This window comes from Carcharhinus amblyrhynchos, chromosome 18 (assembly GCF_965287045.1).
Source record: "Carcharhinus amblyrhynchos chromosome 18, sCarAmb.v2.hapA, whole genome shotgun sequence".
NCBI classification, from domain to species: Eukaryota; Metazoa; Chordata; class Chondrichthyes; order Carcharhiniformes; family Carcharhinidae; genus Carcharhinus; species Carcharhinus amblyrhynchos.
Genome location: NC_137341.1, coordinates 19,272,568 through 19,288,170, shown reverse-complemented (window position 1 = coordinate 19,288,170; position 15,603 = coordinate 19,272,568). Strand labels below are relative to the sequence as shown.

Sequence of the window (15,603 nt, the reverse complement as noted above, 5' to 3'; positions counted from 1 at the left end):
GATGCACCGGCTATGTGGGTGTAATGAGAAGTCATTGCTGGCAATTCTCTGATGACTGAACAAATAAGAATTGAATTAAGCAGGTGCAGTCCCCCTGTGTTAAAGGATGAAAGAGAGACATTGGAAGATAATGATTTTGTCAATCATGTAAAAGGCTACAGAAAGGTCAAGAAGGATGAGAATGGATAATTTACCCCAGTAGCAATATTGCATGAAAAGGATTTTTAGAAGCTGATCACCATATATACCAACAATTGGGTCCTCAAGGTGTTCAATTATCTGCTGTTCTTGTTTCCTCCTCTCAAGGGATTCCTTACTATACCCTCAGCCCATGTGGTTGCCAAGAAAAACCACAACATCATCCAGCCATTGATCATTCATTGCGTTTGTCTTCTCAGATTCCACTCAGCCTAGTTTCACTCCCTCCCCAGTTTTCTTCCCACCATGCAGGTCAGAACATATCTTAGCTGAGGTGAGAGTGGCTGTCTTTGACATCAAGGGAGTGTTGAGTGTTGACTGAGTGTGGCATTAAAGAGCCCTTGTAAAATTGAATTCAATGGGAATCAGAGGGCAAACTTTCTACTGGTTGAGTCATTTCCTAGAACTGAGGAAAGATGGTTGTTGGAGGCTGATCATCTCAGACATTACTCCAGGAGCTTTTTAGGGTAGTGCCCCAGGTCCAACTATTTCCAGCTGCTTCAGCAATGTCCTTGTCTGCATCATAAAATCAGAAATAGGGATGCTTGCAGATGATTTCAGAAGGTTACAATTCAGAAGGAGGCCATTTGGCCCATTAAGTCTGCACTGATTCGCCAAAAAGAATATCCCAATCAGACTCTGCTGTCTTCCCTATCCCTGTAAGCCCACGCATTTACCATGGCTAATCCACCTAACCTACATATCATTGGACCATGGGAATGAATGGAGTACCCAGAGGAAACCCAAGCAGATACGGGGAGAACATGCAAACTCCACAAAGTGACCCAATGCTAGAATCAAATTCAGGTCCTGGCACTGTGAGGCAACATATGTATCATTTTTACCTTTTACTGCTCCCCCATCCTATGGCGACCTAATAGGCCAGAGTCTGTTTTACCTGGTGTGATTTGATTTTCATAGATGCACATTCAAAAAAGACTTGCATCATGTACAGATCTGCTTCCTGTTCGCAGATATGCAGAAATTCATAGCTGAGCCAAAGCCTCTGTCTCCTCCACTGACCATTCCTTTCCAAATTGCCATCCAGGTTTTGACAGTCATAAGTGTTGGTGAATATAATCACAGTCTGGCTTATTTAATATATATTATGTATATTGAATTTAACGAGATGAAACAGTGCTGAGGTGCACAAAATTGTACAGAACGGGAATTCAGCTCTTAGTACAGGAATTGAGTGAGTTTATAACATATACAACTTGGGGAGTTGAAAGCTAGTGACTCAGCCACACATGTTATGCCGATATAGGTCATGGGGAAGAGACCTCACTGTTGACTGAGAGAATTCACAGGTCGTCCATCATGGCCAGGAGGTCATCCCCTTTGCTGCAGCTGTGCCTGGGCTGCTCATGGACATGGAACTCTCCCATTATTCGAGCTAACTCTTCATGCTGCTGCTGGTCCTCGGAGACCTCTATGTTGATCATTTCATCCGAAAGATCTGGAGGCCTTATGGCCGCTGCATGATCTTCCTCCTCATCTATGCCAAACAGATTCAGCGGAAACCCTGGCTCAGTACCCACAGGCTTCTTGCTCTCTAGACCTCCCATTAACTCTGCCAGCGGGTTGAAGCTGCATATTCAGTAACATTCACAACTCCTCAGATACTGAAGCAGTTCCTGCCCTTATGCAGCAAGACCTGGACAACATTCAAGCTTGGCTGATAAGTGGCAAGGAACATTCATGCCACACAAGTGCCAGGCAATAACCAAGTCCAACAAGATAGAATCTAAGCATCTCTCCTTGCCATTCAATGGCATTGCAATCACTGAATCCACCACTATCAACATCCTAGGGATTACCATTGATCAGAATCTTCACATTCTGTGTGTAAAACATAACCTTTTACCCCAACAGGGTTACTTTATTTGCCCAAAAACAGGAAATTATGGAAAATCTCAGCAGGTCTGATAGCATCTATGGAGAGAGAACAGAGCTTACGCTTTGAACCTAGATGACCATTCTTCAGAGCATCCTGGCTCACTCTATTCTCTCTCCACAGGTTCTGTCAGACCTGCTGAGATTTTCCGACATTTTCTGTTTTTGTTTCAGATTCCAGCATCTGCAGCAATTTGCTTTTATCTTAGGGTTACTTTACTGTTAGGACCTGAGAAATAATGAGACCAACACTCAAAACTTAAATTAAACAATAATATCTTTCCTAGGTTTGAGCTGTCAAAACACCTGTTAACAATACATCCTTTAGTCACAAAGATGTTACAAAGGGTTATACTTATAAATACAAGGCAGGTCAGAGTTTGGGAAATTTGCAACAAGAAACTCACCTCCTGATTCCACAAAGTTTGTCATCACCTACAAGGCACAAGCTGAGAATGTGACAGAGTACTTCCTAATTGCTTGCATGAGTTCAGCTCCAACAACACTCAAGGATGTCCCAAAGAGCTTAGAACCAATGAAGTAGTTTTTGAAGTGTAGTAATAAAATATGTACATAGCTACAAAGCACGTTTCAATTAGGATTTTGGAACACAGCCTGTTTGGTTCTATTTGTAGCTGTCCCTTGTTGAAGGGTCAATAATGAGGGGGCATAATTTTAAGATGAGGGGCAGGAGGTTTACAGGGGATCTGAGGAAAAGCTTTTTCATCCAGAGGGTACTGGGAGTTTGGAATGCACTGCATCAGAGGGTAAGAGATGGGGGAAACCTTGCAATCTTTAAAAGTATGTAGATGAGCACTTGAAATGCCATAACATTCAAGCCTCGTGCTGGAAAGTGGGATTACTGTAGGTTTAGTAGTTTTGTTGGTGCAGACTTGATGGGCTGAGGGGCCTCTTCTGTACTGTATGACTCTGACTTACCAGTTGACTAACATTGCTCCTTTTGAATACCCCTTCCCATGTTTGACCTTATGAAACCACAACTCTGTCTATTTGCTGTCGCAGACAGTTGTGAATAATCTTTTGTAGATCGAGAATGGTTTTGTTCACTGTCAGGACTGTGCATTAACAATGAAGATGATGATGCCCCCCCACCCCACCCCCTCAACTTTGTTTAATATCAATTCAACAGCAACAAAAATTTTTAAAGCAAAATATTGCAGATGCTGAAATTAAGTCAGGAAATGTCCTCAGATTGGCGGCATCTGAGGGGGAGAAAAAGTTAATGTTTCAAGTTGATGACTTTTCATGATGAAACATTATTAACCTGAAATGTTAACTCTGTTTCTCCACTAAAGCTGTAGCCAGAACTATTGAGTATTTCCAGCATTTTCAGTTTAATCAAGAATTTATTTTGTAACAAGCAAATTCCTCCCTCATCATATGCAATCCCAAATTTCAAAGTGTCTTTTTTTTAAATAAACTCAGTTAACCTGAAATATGTGAATTTATGTCATAACTCTGAGGAAATTTTAAATACTTCTGTGTGCAAAGTATATCCCTAATTGGATTACTTAACTATCCAGAAATTAGAATTACAAGAACAAAGAACAAAGAAAAGTACAGCACAAGAACAGGCCCTTCGGCCCTCCAAGCCTGCACCAACCATGCTGCCTGACTGAACTAAAACCCCCTACCATTCCAGGGACCAATCCCTCTATTCCCACCCTATTCATGCATTAAGAACAAAGAAAATTATTGAGAAAACACATAAAACTCAACATCTTTCCTAGGTTGAACAGTACAATGCACCTGTTAACAATACACCTGTCGGTTACAAACACGTTAAAAGAATTACACATCTGTTTCCCCAGAAAGAGATCGTGTTCCTGCCGACTGTACCATTTCACAACTGGCCAAACTGCCCAACTTCACTCTTTGCAACAACTTTTGTACCTTTCTTTTTAAGATAGACAGGATGTTTCATCAACAAGATCACACTGTCCTATCAAAAATCTTGAGCTACACTTGTTCAATGAGATATCTTAATTCTTTATTCAAACTACAATATGAGAAGTTTATTGACAATTTACAACTGTTTTAAATTTTCTTCAGTAATTGTTTTCCCCATGGATGTTACCAATTCCTTGAGATCTTTGAGTAAACACAACAGTCTCCTGTCTTAGTGTGTCCTACATTTCAAAATCACAAAGTAATTCACCTTAAATTATTAACTTCTTGCAAGTTGTTGCTTGGAGAATTTAGGACAGAGTTTTTCTGATTAAATCATGTAAAACGAGTTAGTTTTTCTACATTTCAAAAGAAGGCAAACTCTGGCATTACCCATCAACATCAGTTGCTGTCACTAACATCAGTTGGTGTGACTCTCTCTTTATCTCAACCCTTTGTTCATCTGTAATGAGAACAGCTTGCAGTTCACCTTCCTTGTGAGGAAACATATTATTTCACTTTATCTCGCAATTCGTACTACCTTAGAGTTAAATCTTCTCTCATTTGCAAGAGATCAAATAGATCTTCATCTAAGACCTGACTACCATGTGATCGTGAACTAATTCTTTCCTTAGTAATCTGTAGCCATAATTTTCTGATGGTCTGTACAAATTGTTGATGAACAAATCCATGTTGTTGCCTGATCTTTGTTTTCACTTCTTAAAATTTGTCCTTTCTATGATTAAAATTTTGCGAATGCTGAAGTATGAATCACAAGCTTGCAGGACTTATTTGTAAGAAGTCAAAGTTTCATTGATTCCGTGCCTCATTATTATGTTGGCAAAAGCTTCAACTGCATAGAGTAATATTTGATCTTTTTTGGAAAAAATAGAAAATGTTCTATATCTGGAAAGCCTCCCTTTCCAGTTCTCCCTGTACTTAGCCTATTGCGAGCCTTTGGCACTCAGAATGGTTCTACAAGTAATGGTATTGATTCCATTCTTGTACCAAGCCCTAGAATTGTTGTTGCTTTACAGATGCTGCCTGCTGATTTTTTCTGGACTCTGTATCTGTATCTATATTTGCATCTGCTGCACCCATAATGCTCCAACTTTTTAGTGAGTTTTGAAACTAGTCCTTTTGATGCCAGGTCTGTAGCTGCTACCTCAGTTTTTTTTATTCATTTGTGGGACATGGACATTGCTGGTTGGGCCAGCATTTATTGTCCATCCCTAGTTGCCCAAGGGCTGTTGCTCTGGAGTCACATGTAGGCCAGGCCAGACCAGGTAAGGAGGGCAGGTTTCTTTACCTAAAGGACGTTAGTGAACCAAATGGGCTATAATAACAGTCAACAACGGTTTCAATCATCAGTAGATTCTTAATACCAGATATTTTTTATTGAATTCAAACTCCACCATCTACGTGGTAGGATTTGAACCCGGGATCCCAGAACATTAGCTGAGTTTCTGGATTAATAGTCTAGTGACAATACCACAAGGCCATTGCCTCCACACAATACTTCAGGAAATGGTTCTAGAAATAGTGGGTGCATTGGTGATCATTTTCCAGGATTCTATACAATAGTCTCTGCAGGTTGGATAGTAGCTAATGTCAGTCCAATATTCAAAAATGGAGTTAGAGGAAAACAGGGAATTATAGACCAGTAAGCCTAAAATCGGTAGTGGGGAAAATTCTCAAACCCGTTATCAGGGACTTTATAACAGAGTATTTAGAAAACGGTGGCAGGATAAGACAGGGTCAGCATGGATTTATGAAGGAGAAATCATGTTTGACAAATCTGTTGGAATTCTTTGAAGATGTAACTAGTAGAGTTGACAAGGGAGAGCCAGTCGATGTGGTATATTTGGACTTTCAGAAAGCATTTGACAAAGTCCTGCATAAGAGATTATTGTGCAAGATTAAAATGCATGTGATTGAGGGAAGTATATTGAGATGGATGGAAAACTGCTGTTCACAATATATATTAATGATTTGAATGAGGGGACAAAATGTAACATCTCAAAGTTTGCAGATGATACCAAGTTGGGTGGGAGGGTCCTACTGTGTGAGGATGCAGAGATCCTTCAGCATGATGTGGCCAGGTTGGGTAAGTGGACAAATCAGTGGCAGATGCAGTATAATTTGGATCAATGGGAGGTTATTCACTTTGGAAGTAAAAACAAGAAGGCAGATTATTACTGGAATGACTGTAACTTAGGAGAGGGGAGTGTGCAGCAGGACCTGGATGTCCTTGTGCATCAGTCACTGAAGGTAAGCATGCAGGTGCAACAGGTGGTAAAGAAGGCAAATGGTATGTTGGCCTTCATTGCAAGAGGTTTTGAGTACAGGAGCAGGGATGTGTTATTACAATTATACAGGGCCTTGATGAGGCCAAACCTAGAATATTGTGTGCAGTTTTGGTCTCCTTTTCTGAGGAAGGATATTCTTGCTCTCGAGGGAGTGCAGTGAAGGTTTACCAGGCTGATTCTGGGGATGGCGGGACTGATGTATGAGGAGAGATTGACTAGGTTAGGATTGTTTTCGCTGGAGTTCAAATGAATGAGGGGGGGATCCCATAGAGACTTGTAAAATTCTAACAGTATTCGGGTAGATGCAGGAAGAATGTTCCCAGTAGCGGGTGTGTTCAGAACAAGGGGTCACAGTTTGAGGATTTGGGGCAGACCATTTGGGATGGAGATGAGGAGACATTTCTTCACCCAAAGAGTGGTGAGCCTGTGGAATTCATTAGCTTGGGAACAAGTTGATGCCAAAACATTAGATGTATTCAAGGGGCGCTAGATATAGCACTTGGGGTGAATAGGATCAAAGGTTATGGGGAGAAACCAGAATTAGGCTATTGAGTTGGATGATCAGCCATGATTGTGATGAATGGAGAAGCAGGCTAAAGGGCCATATGGTCTCCTCCTGCACCTATCTTCTATGTTTCTCTGTTGACTTTTTCTGGGTTTTTTACTTTCTGTCTGCTGCCACCATGTTTAATTGTATGTCCAAAATCCAGATGGGGTTCTTGGAACTCATCTGCTCTCCCAAAATAAGCTGTTTAAGACTTCTCCTGTTTTAGGTACAATGCCCTAAGAAGGCATTGGCGACCATTGGATTGCTCCATAATTATGGATAATGCTCGGTAAAGTACTGCAGTAGTTAGCCACTAACTCCTGCAGTATGGCTGACCAGGAAATACACTCATTTTTAGTACTTGCCATCAGGCACATTATTGGAAGGGGTGGCACGGTGGTACAGTGGTTAGCACTGTTGCCTCAGAGCGCCAGGGACTCAGGTTTGATTCCCGGTCTGGATCACTCTGTGTGGAGTTTGCACATTCTCCCTGTGCCTGCGTGGGTTTCCTCCAAGTGCTCCGGTTTCCTACCACAGTCCAAAGATGTGCCGGTTAGATGGATTGGCCATGCTAAATTGCCCCTTAGTGCCAGAGGGGCCAGCTAGGGTCAATGCATGGGGTTATGGCAATAAGGCCTGGATGGGATTGTGATTGGTGCAGCATCAATGGGCTGAGTGGCCTCCTTCTGCGCTGTAGGATTGTATAATTCTATGAAGGATTTATAGATTGATAACCTGTTTGTGTGCATTATGCATGCACCTTTAGTGGACATCAAATGCTGGAGTGGGACTCAAACCTGGAGCTTCTGGCCCAGGGATTTGAATGTTACAACTGTGACACAACACTCCTATTACTTTTTGACACCATAACTCTTTATTTAGTTAAGACCTTTGAATTTTGAACCACTCCTTTCGCCTGAATTCTTATTCCATCATGTATTACATCATCATTACATATGTATCATGTGTTTCTGATGTTAACCCTTTATTCTACAGCTCCTATCACTGGGTAGGAATGCTGGAGGCCTTTTTGACATGTATATTGATGCAGGGCATTAGAGGATCTACAAGATGGAGCTAGGAAATATAAATGGACCATGAAATGACTGAAAATGCATCCTAAAAATGCTAACATTACAGAACAACATTCTGAAGGAATTCAGCCATGAACTTATTGCAATTCTACAAATATCACAGTTTTGTTCTGTCTGATAAACACATGTTCTTGTTTAAAATGTGCTGTTGGTATTCAAAAGTTGTGAGAACTTTGGCGGCATTTAAGTTTTGGATTTGTGTATGGCTCATCGGAGCAGTGTGTTTACTGGAAAAAAATAATTGGCACTTATTAGAAGGAACTTCCCAATTCAGCTACTGTAACTTTTCTTTTCCTAACAGGAAATTCTGATCTATACTCTACAACTATACACACAAATAAATAACAAATATCCCAGATTGCAATGCACGAAAAAGCTGTACTCCGATGCCAATCCTGCTAGATGTCTGCATAGTACCTCTGTAATTACCGTCTGACAGATGTGATGATACTGTGCCTTTAAGAAATATATTCATATCATCTTCCTTGTGAGAGGCAGTGCTTTGTTGCAAGAAGTTGATTGGTCTGAAAGAACATGCAACTGCTGAGGCTGCAGGATAACTCATTTTCACTAATGGTGTGTTTGTCTAAACAGATTTAATGCATTTATGTTTACTTGGTTTTTCCCTTGAGGTTTCGGAGCAGAATTTTGATTAGGTTGATTGACAGGGACCAAGTCATGTGCTAATGGGGGGAATTAAGCTTGTAGGGAAGATGCACAGTTTTCCTTTTGTTTGTAAAATACAAGCAGTTTTGCTGCCTGGACTGCTGGAAAGAAACAGTGGTGCTCTCTCTGTCTCTCTCACACACACACTTTCTTTCTCTGTCTCTCTCTCTGAAAAGGCCTCTCTGAGAATTCTAGGACTGTTAACCTAAGTAAGCTTGTATTTTGCTAACTGGTTTTGAAAATGGGCTTCAATCTGTAAGAGTCTGTAAGAGGATTATTGCTTGAATTGGAACTCATAGTGAGAAGTTAGCCGTTAAGAATTGTATCAATTGTTAAATGTTAAGCTAATTCATTTGTTGTAGTTAAACTGTGCTGTTAAATAAAGTTTGTCTTGATAAAAGCATACTTGAATGTTAGTAGAAATGTGCCTGAAGTGAAACATCATATCCTCACATTGATGCCAAAATAGTAAATTGTTGGGGACTCATCTGGCTTCATTATATACTTTGGGTTTATGATCTTGGATCCTAACACAGAAAAACTTGTAAACAAGCAGTGAAATGTTTACATTGATTGCACTGGTCACAGATCACAAGTCCTGTATTTGTGCAGTTTTTCTATCCAAGAAGAGTGACGATGAAATCACCTTCCTGCCTCTTGCTCTTATCTTTATGACTTCTGTCAGGCGCAACAATTTATACATCTTCAATTGAATGAAAAATGCCATAGGGGCTTTATAAAACAAATATAACATTGAGCCATATAAGGGGATATTAGGTAAGAAGACCAAAAGCTTGTACAAATATGTAATTATTAAGGACATCTTAAAGGAGGAAAGCAAGGTGTTGGGAAGGTATTCCAGATCTTGAGCCCAGGCAACTGAAGGTACAGCCACCAATAGTGGAGCAATTAAAATCAGGGATGTTTGAAGCCAGAGTTAGATGAGCACAGATATCTTGGACAGTTTTGGGCTGGAGGAGATTACAAAGATCTCCTTTGTGACAACAGGGCTATGGAGCGATTTGAAAACAAGGATGGGAATTTTAAAATCAAAAACTTGCTTGACCAAGAGCTATTTATGTCATTGTTCAGAGGGGTGGTAGAGGAACAGATCTTTCTGTAAATTAAGATACTGGCACCAAATCTTTGTCTGACCTCAAGCATACTGAGTGTAAAATATGGGGATAGCTTGGCATGCATTGGAATAGTCGAGCTAGAGGTAGTAAAGATATGAATTGGGTTTTAATAGCAAAGTTCAGAGACAGGAACAAAGTTGAGCAAAGTTACAAGAGGTGGAAATAGATTGTTGTACTGATTTTGCTAATAAGTGATCAGAAGCTTAATAATGACCTCAGTCTTCCCAATACTTAATTGGAGCAAATTTCTGCCTATCCAGTACTGGTGTCAGTTAACTTAGCAACAGTAGAGTAGTCCAGAGAGGTTGTGGTGACATAGAGCTGAGTGTTTTTAGCAGACATGTGGAAACTACGACTTCAGAAGGCTTTGCTGTGCAACAGCATGTAGGTGAAGAATAGGAGGCAGCCAAGTATAGATCATTGGTGGAAATTAGGGCTAGTGGTATGGAACCAGAAAGTAGAACCATTAAAAGTGTTACTCTGAATAAGAATGGAACCAGGTGAGAGAAATCCCACTTAGCTGGACAACAGTGAAGAGGTATTGGAGGAGAACTTTGTGATCCACCATGTCAAAAGGCAACAAAATCCAAGTCAAGAAGGATGAGGAGGTAACTCCTGTGACCCAGTCTGGATACTTGCAAACTGCAAAAAATATACTCCAGCAGTGCATACACCAATCAACCATTATTTTCAATTCATAATTTGGCCTTCAGAATTTGATCCCAAAATCGTTTGTATTTCCTGCATCTGATTTGATTTGATTTATTATTGTCACATGTATTAACATACAGTGGAAAGTATTGTTTCTTACGCACTATATAGACAAAGTATACAGTTCGTAGAGAAGGAAAAGAGAGAGTGCAGAATGCAGTATTACAGTCATAGCTAGAGGTAATGAAAGATCAACTTAATACAAAGGTCTAACAACAGCCGGGAAGAAGCTGTTCTTGAGTTGGTTGGCATGTGACCATATATCACCATGTGACCATGTACCTTTGTATCTCTGTGCAGAATGTATAGATCATTTTGTTCTCAAATGTTTTGTAGTTTAAAAGCCTTGAATTGACAGCCTTATTTATCAGCATAGCCAAATCATGCCAAAGTATCCTCTAATTTTAGTATGTAGGTGATTTTTTTAAAAAATGAATTCAGGTTTAGAGGGAACATTTGCCATAACACTGTTTTGTGTTGTGACGCAAGCATTGTGTCATGTCCAGTTGACTTGATGTGTAAAAGAGAACATCGGATGGACCTTCCAATGGCAGATTCAAAAATAACTGGATGACCATTGTTGTCAGCTGTGTGCAAACTGATCCTTTTATATAAATAAGAGCAAAATTCTATAAATATGAAATTTTTAAAAAGCACTGGTAAAGCAATTCTGACAGCATCAATGAAGAAACAGTTAATGTTTCAAACTGAATATGACTCTTCAGAACTGAAGGGGGGGTAGATTTGTATTTGACTCAAAATCTTAACTGTTTCTCTCTCACAGATGCTACCAAACACAATGAGTTTTCCCAACATTTTCTGATTCTTTGAATCAAAGGTACATTTTCTTAACATTCATTCACAAGATGGGGGCATCACTGGTTAGGCCAGCATTTATTGTCCACCCCTAATTGTAATGGAGAAGATGGTAGTGAGCTGCCTTCCCAAACCGCTGTAAGGCACCCATGGTGTTTTAGGGAGAGAGTTCCAGGTTTTGACCCAGCAACAGTAAAGAAATGATATATATCCAAGTCAGGATGGCAAGTGACTTGGAGGGGAACCTCCAACCTCCCTCCTCCCATACAGTTTTCACGTGTATGTGGACCACATCTAGCTACTCCTCACCATGATCTCTCGACTCCTCCATTATCGCTAAATTATCTGACTGGTTATCTGTCATTCAGTACCGGATGAGCAGAAGTTTCCTCCAGTTAAATATTGGAAAGACTAAAGCCATTGTTTTTGGTGCGGAATCTGAACTCCATTTCCCAGATACCAACTCCACCCCTCCCCTTGGCAACAGACAAGGATTAAAGCAATCTGTTCACAACTTTTGGTGTTATGATTGACCTCAAGATGAGGTTAATATTTGGACAGATGACCAAAGACTTGGTCAGAGTTGTGCCTTAAGCAGGAAATTCAGAGGTGAGAAAGTTGTGACAAGGGGATTTCTAGTGCTTAGACCCAGCCAGCTGTAGATGCTGATGGAGCAATAAGTCAGGAATTGACAGCCAGAGGCCAGAAATGGATCAGTACAGAAATCATAGAGAGTTATAGAGCTGGCCAGTTCTGAAGAAGGGTCATACTGCACTCAAGGTAACTCTATTTCTCTCTTGACAGATGCTGCCAGACCTCCTGAGTTTTTCTAGTATCTGTAGTTTTTTGCTTTAATTTTAGAGTTTTTGGGATTGTTGTCTGGAGTTTCCATTTATTCAGCAAGAATTAGACGCTGTTGGCTTTTGGAAGCATGGACTACTCAACATGATAATAAGGTTCACTGGATAACACTGGATCCTTAATGTGTGCAACTTTTCACTTGCAATGTTAGAGGCTGATCTAGATGCCTTGAGGTTCTAGCTTCTCAGTTCCTTTGGTTCTAGCAAATGCCTGCGAAAGGGATTTGGGACCATTAGTGTCTCAGCTGTAAGGTTAAGGATCCTTATATTGCAACTAAACAAAAGCTTTGTGCATCTGATTGACTGCTAAACTGCTTCCTCAGCCATGCAATTCCCAATACTAATACCTTTGGCTCTTCGCTAAGTCATTTCAGATGTTTGAATTCTGCCAAATTTGCAAAAGAACTTTGATGCTTTGTGGTTGTACAAAGCATTTCTATTCAGTTACCAATAAAGCTCAATTACTGAATTGCTATTACAACAGTCCCTTTTTAACTATGATGAAGGCTGCTTTGTTGTCTTTCTCTTGTGTGTGTATATGTACACATTCACAGCAGTGATCTCCATACTTTGATATGCTTCAGAGATTTGAACAATCTACAGCAGGTTTTGCAAAGTATTGCAGACATGCCACCAGCAATGCCTTCAAAATATTTTTCAAATCCAAAGGCAAGAAAGGCAATCAGACAGCAGAGGAAGCTCCTCTTCCCAGTCAACATGCACATCATCGAAGGGCTAATAACATAAAATCAGCTCTAAGGACATTTCAGTTGTGTGCCTGACATCAGATACCTGAAGCAACTGCTCCACAAGAAACTCGGGCATGGTGGGATGCTCCCACAAGATGGTGGCACACTGGTTAGCACTGCTGCCTCATAGCACTAGAGACCCAGGTTCAGTTCTGGTCTTGCGTGACTGTCTATGTGGAGTTTGCAAATTCCCCTTGTGTCTGCGTGGGTTTCCTCTAGTTGCTCCAGTTTCCTCCTGAGCCAGACAGCCATTGAAAATTCTGAACTTATCTCTTCGAAAGCTGGAGCGCCCAAACAGACCTTTGCTGAGCATGTCTGTTTCACATCGAATCTGGATGCATGAACACGATGGTAAAGGGGGAAATATTGATAAAGTTGAGCGGGCAGCCCATTAATACGGAAATGCATTTAAATCATCATTGCGCCCGTTTCGGGCGCCATTCGGATTGCAGCCATTTTCGGGCCTTAGTAAAGCAGGCATCTGCACGGACACGGGCACAGATCGCGTTAATAGCCTCACGCCCAACTGTACCAAGTTTTCGCATCCGAAAACGAGCACGACGCAGTGGTAAAATCAGATTCAAGCATTGGCTCAAGCATCTGGTATCTTCAACAGATTTTTAAGTGGCAATTTCTGACCACTGCTTTTTAAAAGTTTCTCGGGATAAACTGTATCCTGAATTTTAAAAGCTTTAGTTCATCCCTGGTAAAATGCATTAAACATCACTGGCGGCATAAATATTTTTTACTTTGATCATAGATGACTTTGGTTGAGTTAAGGAACGAGACAATTGTTGTTTGCCTAGCCTAAGTACAGCTGAAAATCTAATTTCAGAAAGAAATAACTTGGCTCTATCAATAGGTTATTAAGTTTGTGTAGTGAGGTGGTGAACCAAATAGACCAGGAAAGGATTGGACTATGTTGTGATCCTTATCCTGCACCACAATAACAATTTGAATTTACATACCACAGTTAACATTGTAAAAGAAATCCCAAGGTGCATCACAGGATCAATACTGGATTAAATCTGACATAACCAAGTAAAGAGATAGTAGGGACGTTGATTGAAAGCTTAGTTAATGAGATAGTTTCTAAGAAACACATTGGAGCAGGAGAGAGAGTTGTAAAAAGGTTTGTGGAGTGAGTCCCAGAGTTTTGGGCATAGGCAGCTGAAGGAATTGCTGCCAGTAGTGAAGCAAAGGAATTGAGAATGTGCCTCCAAAAGAGAGAGATTGGAAACTAGGAAGCTTGAAAATTAGGGCGGCAAGGTGGCACAGTGGTTAGCACTGCTGCCTCACAGATCTAGGGACCCAGGTTCGATTCCAGCCTCGGGTCAGTGTTTGGAGTTTGTACATTCTCCCAATGTCTGCATGGGTTTCCTCCAGATGCTCCAGTTTCCTCCCACAATCCAAAGACACACGGGTTTGGTGCGTTAGCCATGCTAGTTTCAGAGGGATTAAAGTCCAACAGGTTTATTTGTAGCAAACACCACTAGCTTTCAGAACTGGCTGTTCCTTCGTCAGGTGGGTGGGAGTTCTGATCACAAACAGGGCATATAAAAACACAGACTCAATTTACATGAATAATGATTGGAATGTGAGTCTTTAATCAAGTCTTAAAGATACAGACATTTGAGTGGAGAGAGCATTAAGTTCAGGTTAAAAAGATGTGTATTGTTTCCAGACAGGAAAGTTAGTGAAATTTTGCAAGTCCAGGCGAGTTGTGGAGGCAACTCGGCCAACGTCGTCTACCTACTACGCTGCAGGAAAGGATATCCTGAGTCATGGTACACTGGGGAGACCTTGCAGACTATGGATGAATGAACACTGCTTGACAATCACCAGGCAAGACTGTTCTTCTTGTTGGGGAACACTTCAGTGGTCACGGGCATTTGGCCTCTGATCTTCAGCTAAGTGTTCTCCAAGGCGGCCTTCATGACACACAACAGTGCAGAGTTGCTGAGCAGAGTGATAGCCAACTTCCGCACACATGAGGACGGCCTCAACCAGGATCTTGGGTTTATGTCACACCATCTGTAACCTCCACAACTTGCCTGGACTTGCAAAATCTCACTAACTGTCCTGTCTGGAAATAATACACATCTTTTTAACCTGTGCTTAATGCTCTCTCCACTCAGATTGTCTGTACCTTTAAGACTTGATTAGCTGTAAAGACTCACATTCTAATCATTATTCATGTAAATTGAGCTTGTGTCTTTATATGCCCTGTTTGTGATCAGAACTCCCACCCACCTGACGAAGGCATAGCCAGTTCCAAAAACTAGTGGCATTTGCTACAAATAAACCTGTTGAACTTTAACCTGGTGTTGAGAGAGTTCTTACTGTGTTTACCCCAGTCCAACGCTGGCATCTCCACATTCAGAGGGATTAGCAGAGTACATATGCGGGGTTATGGGATTAAGGCCTGGGTGGGATTGTGTAGGCACAGTGGGCCAAATGGCCTCCTTCTGCACAGTACGGATTCTGTGATTCAATGATTGGATTCTATGAAAAAAAGCTTGAAAATGACGTGATTATTTTTGAATATAATCTGTTAATCCAAACAAAATCTTTGCACAATAAAGATTTGAATTATCCAGAAGTTGAACACAAGTACTCCTATGTGGTAGTGAGTTCCAATTCTAATTGCTCCCCAGGTAAGGATGTTTCTCTTAAATTCCTTTCTAGGTTTATTGACTGTCTTACATTGATT

At 40.8% G+C, this 15,603-nt stretch overlaps 1 protein-coding gene across 5 annotated transcripts in view; it reads left to right on the top strand.

Annotated features, from left to right (window-relative positions):
- mad1l1 (mitotic arrest deficient 1 like 1) overlaps positions 1 to 15,603 on the top strand; it is a 924,959-nt gene that overhangs the window by 843,020 nt on the left and 66,336 nt on the right. The gene's annotated exons all lie outside the window — the stretch shown is intronic.